Source organism: Aristolochia californica, unplaced genomic scaffold, assembly GCF_029961685.1.
Source record: "Aristolochia californica isolate CCGP_79_NKW_82.1479 unplaced genomic scaffold, dmAriCali1.0.hap1 SCAF_9, whole genome shotgun sequence".
Classification (NCBI taxonomy): domain Eukaryota; kingdom Viridiplantae; phylum Streptophyta; class Magnoliopsida; order Piperales; family Aristolochiaceae; genus Aristolochia; species Aristolochia californica.
Window position 1 is genome coordinate 10616630 of NW_027182290.1, and position 7118 is coordinate 10623747.

At 36.4% G+C, this 7118-nt stretch overlaps 1 long non-coding RNA gene across 1 annotated transcript; it reads right to left on the minus strand.

The window, feature by feature from the left end:
• On the minus strand, window positions 1–4682 carry LOC137941781 (uncharacterized). Its single transcript, XR_011110444.1, has 4 exons — window positions 4235–4682; window positions 1065–1229; window positions 844–942; window positions 1–742 (listed from the first exon to the last, which is right to left on the minus strand). It is a non-coding gene; the product is annotated as an uncharacterized lncRNA (long non-coding RNA).
• Window positions 4683–7118: the final 2436 nt, after the last annotated feature.

The window sequence follows — 7118 nt, forward strand, 5'->3', positions numbered from 1 at the left end:
TACTCTGAACAGCTAAAGAGTTTCGATTTTTGAAGATGTACTTGAGCAGTGAACAAATAAGAACGAGACTCCTTGCATGAACATCCTCCTATTATCATCACCGTCTTGAATGACAGTAACGACACCATCTGATCAACTAAAAACAAGGACAAGGGAGTGCTTTATCAAGCCATTATTGTTTGGATTGTTTGCTACACCAGAATATTATACGTATCCCCCAAAGCAGACACCTTTGCAGAGTGGTTTTTGGTTCGGCTGGAGAAAATGATGTGGACTGGCCGTAGGACTTCACAGAAAGCTTCAATACAATCGACAAGAATAGAATCTGTGAAATGTATCCTCCATTATGTCTGCTTCTTCCCCTGATGCTGGAATCATGCAGCAGGCCACGGGCACCAGTTTCACTAATTTTGCAACCTCATAAGACTTGAAATCTTTCCCATAGCATAAGCTTACATACAATACCCCAACAAAATAGTTAGACCTAACTATGCCGGACAACTTTTTCCCCAATGCATGTTCAAAAATGCCCCTGCGATTTATCTTAGTAACTATAGTACTGTACATTGATGGAGGATTGAAATTGGTGAATGCAAAGTTGCATTTTCTGAAAGAGTAAAAATATATGTCATTATGCGAGCTCTACACCTACTTTCTCATCTTATCTGCACCATTAACCAACAAGATCATGGCTGTCTCTACACCTACTTTGTAAAGCAGCATGCAAGGGAGTCCAGCCTTCCTGCAGCAATACAGAACAAAATTCATGTAGACAAACTGCTTGGTAGTTTCAACAGCATCATATCGCATGGAATAAAAAAGTAAGTTACAAAGTTGACTCACATGATCAGCAACATTTACATCAACCTTACACTTAATCCGTAGCTTCACAGTTTGCATAGCACCAACTTGAACAGCATAATGTAGTGGAGTTGCACCATCCTAAGAAATACAAGGAGGGCAAAATAACCATTAGCATTTTTTTAAAACAAAAAAGGAAAAAAGCGAATTAAATGTGGAAGAAAATTTTAAAAATTGAATATCTCACTCAACTTATCACTCACATGTGGATTTGTACCTTTCCTTAGAAGATGGCTAATGACTGCCTCTTTGTTACCAATCACTGCCCAGTGAAGAGCGGTGAAAGTGAAACCATCCTGTGTCAAGAAACCCTCTCAAGCTCTGTTGCTTATCTACTAGATGGAATATACTGAAAGAAAATTTTACGCCTGGAATTACAAAAAAAAAAAAAACTTATCTCCTGAATCAATATCAACTCCATGTTCAATTAACTTATCCAGAAATGGTATTTGCCTATACAATGCAAGGGTCTGCAATGGAGCCCATGCATTCTGCAATGAATTCCAGGATATTAGTGCCAAAGTCTTAATTTATTGGTCATACAAAACACAATAATTTCTTGCCTACTGCAAAACCACAAGTAAATAGAGGTCACACATATTGATACTTAAGCACTCAGAGGCTAATCCTTACTCTTTATACCTATGCATTAAAAAAAAAAAAAAACAGGAAAACAAACTCATGGTTTCAGAAATTAACAGTGGATATTTTGCTTGAGGACAGGAGTTTCATTTTGTCTCAAAAGTGCTTGTTCTTTTGGTGTCAGTAGAAGTTCAACTTCTGACAGAATCAAAAGAAAAGATGTTACGAGTGAGCTACTTTTAATGACCTATGATTTACTGTGAACATGAATATTTAAAATAAAAAGTGATATAAAGTGATACAGATATGCTATAAGGCACTGAAACGAGAGTAACAAAGTGTACAACATGTTCTTCATCAATTTATTTGTTACCTTCTGAAATTTGATCATCTATATTCACGTTTTAGGGATCATTCTACTCTGAGACCAAGCCAAAGTATCATAAATGACACCCAGCACATGCACAACCTGCATGTGTACATATGCTGGGTTTATACACAATGGATGACTAAGAAAAAATCTGGTCACTATAAAATATGCCAAAAACTCGGAATGAAACCAAATAATAGGAAAAAGTTGTACCAGACCTCAAGATATAACATATACAGTAGCTTTATCAAATCTACAATTTTTTTGAAGAAAAAAAAGAAATTTTTTGAAGAAATATCTACAATTAAAATGCAATTAATAAAACACCTATTTTTATGAAGTTCATAAAGCACTTTATCTTATACATCCAATCAATTTCTTCAACTTAAATATTTTACCGTCTAATTAAAGGGAAACCAACTAGTGGTTTTAATTGCTTAAAGAATCTTTTGGTCATCATCAATTTGGATTACATAGTTTTAATTGATGAGGGCGCATAAATTCAAAACTTTTTTTCCTGAGATTTAAACTTCAGATCAACTAATGGGGGAGAAACAACGGGGGAAAAATGGTTCAAATTCCTTCAAATGGTCTTAGTTAATGTCACTTCTGCCATGTGTATTCAATCATAACAAAATTTCAATAAAGACATATACTTGTTGCAAGAATCTCATTTAAACCTACAAAGACAATATATTTGTTGTGAGAATCAAATAAGAAACCTAGTTGTTAACCTTATGCATAATATTGCCATGGTATCATCATTATAATATTTTCTGAAGTTCAATAAATCAATACAAATGAAAAATATCAAATAATTATAAGCTTTAATATGAGTCCCACAGTAATGCCAGCGGCACAGATGAACTGTACCGAACCTTGGTGAACCTAGCTACGAAAACCGGATTGCCACCTCTTGAAATTTGATAAGACTTGGGCAAGGCACATCAACCAAGTTGTTCAAACATATTTTCCAGCAATATCTTGCAAATTATTAATATGAATGATATGTTAAATAATATTTTAAACAGTGAAATTGAAGCTGTTCCCCAAAGTCAGAAAGAGTTTCTAATTCTTAGCACCCAGTATATAACAGAGTACACTGTAGTTAATTTCTTGATACTTCCTCAGAGCAAAGGTGATAACTTAGACACCAACAAGAAAAAGGAAAGTAGGCAGCAGTTAATTGGTGAATTTAGTAACAGCAGGAGTGGATAGACAGTTAGATTCCTTTCCTAATGAATGAGAACATGAAAATCAACAAAAGAATCATTGCCTAACTCGACATGTGATTAGGAAAAGTTGCAAATTGGCCACCTCAAGGAAAAAAAAAAGGTTCAGGCTCTTGAGGTGAACATTTTTTCAATAAAAAATGCATGTACAACTTGTGCAAGAGTTTGACTAACAAGGAAACTTCAAGTGAGATGGATTGGCATGGATCAAGTAACAAAGGTTTCTCGAAAGACTGAAAAACAAGCTATCAGGCATGCAGTAAACATGAGATGGTCCACACAATGAAAACAATGTTTCAGCAGAGCCATGGTTGGCTCTGAAGTCAACTATATATTATAGTGAAGCTTCTGAGTACTGCATGGTGAAGATATCACACATAATTTTCAGAATAGTTTGAACTGCAGAAAACAGAATTACTTTTATGAAAAGCTCCTCTCAAATTCATCCAGTGTCAAAGATTCCCAGCGTACAATAGGCAGTCAACCACTTCAGCTAATACCTATTTGGTTGTTACTAGTATAGAAAGGTCTTTCAAAGCACATGCCACAAACAACAAGCTTACAGGTTTAGATTACAACTAGGCAGTTCAACACCACCCAGGGCAACAAGTTGAGAGTCCTATGACTCCTAGCCTTCATTGTTAGGTGACTCCCATGGCAGTTCTTGCCTGACAATCAAGCACCCCCTTCCCAACCAAAATGGACATAACGCATACCACTCCTAGTCCAGATAAATGGAAGACAACGATTCTGTTCCAAGGACGATGATTTAATTCATGATAGCCTAGCTAGTCAAACTACCATCAATCTTAGACATACCATGCCCTGTTAGCAAGCTTGCTTCGTTGTAAAAATATTCTATTTGCAAGAAATCCTCCTCTAAAATTTATATGAAGCTCGATCAATTAAAATTTTAAATGGAGCCTTAGGGTCAAGAAAAACACATTTAAACTGATCAATTCATGACTTTTTACTTTTTCTTTTTTCTTGAAGGTTGATTACACACGCACAACCCCTCTTAAACCCAGGTGAGCCTAGAACTCAAGAATCAAACTTAAAACTCCGCTTGATCATTGAGGCAAAGGACCAAGCACAATCTATGTAAACAGAGATTCCATTTGATATCTCATATCCTGACAAGGAATTGTAAAGAGGAGAAGATAAGGAAGAGATAAGTTAGGTTAACAACCCTTAACCAGTTCCTCGTATTCTTCATCAGTCGCCTTGGCATTTTTTCAGAAAAAACAGCTACACTTTATTCTTCTTCATTGTCACTTTGTGTAGTCCAATCATCACGAATGTCTTCTTCTTCTTCTTCCTCTTCGTCGGAGTCACTCTCACTTCCATAGTCAGGTTCTTCCCACAAACATTCTTGGTTTTCACAGCTACCGATTTCGCAGCGACACGTACTCTAAAGTTTATAAAGTTGTAAATAACAGGGGGTGTAAGTTTCAGAGGGCTGGTAGTGGCTTTCGGGTTTCCAGCGGTAATGGGGAAAGAACGAAGACATTGAATGGAGGCCGTCAAAGAAAGAATCACGTCTCTCAGACGAATTGAAGACCAAGAAGACGAGTTCTTCTTGGAACTGAGAGCAAACCTACGAAAAAACTGGTACAAGGCAGCGAGTTTGAAAGACAAGGGGGGGGGGGGTGGCTGGGTGTTAGTCTACTTTCACGCAGGTGATGAACTTCAGCCAACCGCATTATCCAGGAGATGAACTTCAACATGGGATGAAGACGAAGATAAAAGATGAAGATCAAATTTTTGTTTTGTTGGGGGGTTAGTCCACAATGAAGTGGAAAATTGAATTGAAGTGAGATGAATTGTTTCCACTTCAACTCATGTTTGGGTGTTAGTATAGACGAGTTCAAGTGGCTGGAAAACAAATTCCAATGTTAGTGCCCCCAAACGAAAAGTATGATATAAAGAAGAGAATTAGTAACCTTTTATGATATACTAAATAGAATATATACTTAAACATATAATTAACCAAAATAAACGTGATTACTACACTTATAAGTGATTTAACGTGTAGTCCACAATATATTAATATCTTAATTAATAAAAAATTATATTATATTACTTAATTATTATAATTTATTATAAATTAAAACAAAATTACGTGTGATTAGAATAAATTATAAAAAATTAATAAAAAATTAATAAAAAATAAAAATAACATAAGATAATATAATAAATAAACCTAATGGTTTAATTAATTATAGCAATTTGGTTAATTAAACCAATTAATGATTTCAATTTATTATAAATTAGTATACTAATTACGTGTGACTAGAATAAATTATTTAAAATAAATAAATTTTTAAAAATAACATAAACGAATATAATAAATAAATAAATTATTTTTTAATGACATAAGATATTTTTTAACATTAAAACTCACTATTTTAATAAAAAATACATAATAAATAAATAAATATATTAATTTATCAATAACATTATATATTTATTTACGTATTATTAATTAATAATATATTAACACAAAATGTAAATCCAATGGTTTAAAGTTTATTATAATTAAACTAATTCATGATTAAAATTTATTATAAATTAATATACTAATTACGTGTTATTAGAATAAAATTTAAAAAAGTGAAAAAAAAAGTCGTCGTCGTCGTCGAAGAGCCCTGCGGCTTCGACAGTTTCGATTTTGGATTTCCCAGGCGGCTCTGAGACCTTCGAAATCACCGCGAAATTTTGTTACGGTGTGAAGATCGACCTCACGGCAACAAATGTCCCTCCGTTGCTCTGCGCCGACGAGGTTCCTGTCCTAATCCGTTCTCCGAAGCATCGGTAAGAACCCTAAAATCCTGCAAATCGCTGATGCTGATGGCAAAAACCCTAGGTATTGCACAGCGAGAGAGACCGGATGAATGAAGTTGGGGCAAATGGAGAAAGCAGAAAACGAAAAAGAGAGAAAGCAGAGAGAGCGAAGACGAGGGGAAGAAATGGAGCGAAAAAAATCATCGGGAGATGAAGGCCGAGCGAGAGGAGAGGAGAAGAGGAAATGAGAGGGATTTTTTCGTTTCGGGGGGCGGGGGGAGAAGCGACGCCGTCGCTCGTGGTAAGTGAATGATTTGGAAAAAAGGTAGGAATCAACTTTCCTCTGTTTTTCCTGGGCAGATGAAATGGTGTAATTTCACTTCAATTCAAGTCTTTTTACACTAATGCCTTATTTGTAATGACCTAGGTAATGCGGGGGGAATTCATTCCACTTCATTATGGACTAAACGATTTAGATGAATGGTTTAGTGAAGCATCAGAGTTCAAATCATTTAGATGATTAAGATGAATTTAAAAATCATCTCCACGGTTTAAGTTATGAAATCTGGTTTCTGCCCGTTTTTGAAAATCATCCAGATGAAGCATATGCCGGGGTTCGAACCCTTAACGATTCCCCCCCCCCCCCCCCCCCCCCCCCTTCTCCGGCACCTCCTCTCTCGGTCTCTTCATTTTTCGATTTTTGTGCCCTCTCTCCCGCACCCCCTCTCTCTTCTCCCTGCGTCCCCCAATCTCTTTGCTCCCTCTCTCTTCTCCACCGTCTCTCTTTGGTCTCCGTCTCTCCAGCCTCTGTCCCTCTCCGGCCTCCCTATCCCTTATCCTTCTTGTTGCGAACGTCCTCTCGGCCTCCTCTCTATCTCGCACTCGCTCTTCCTCTAAACCTCCCGTTCGCTTCTCCCTCTCTCTTATCCCTCTCGGCCTCCCTCTCTTCTCTCTCTCTTTTCCCTTTCGGCCTCCCACTCCCTTCTCCCTCTCTCTATTCTCTTTTTCCCCAAGATACCTTCCAATTTCGTTCATTTTTTCCATTTCGATTTTCTTGGATTTTGACATTTGGGCATCGATTTCTTAATTTTTACTTCGATTCGGCATCGATTTCCCCATTCGGCTTCGATTTTCCCCAAATTTTAGAAGGTATGCCTGAGCCCTATTTTTTTTTTTATTAAATTAGTGTTGTATTTGATTTAATTTTAGTTTCAGTGCCTAATTTGTGGTGATTGTTGCATAATTGTGGGATTTAGGGTTACAATTTATGGTCTAAATTCTTGATTAGG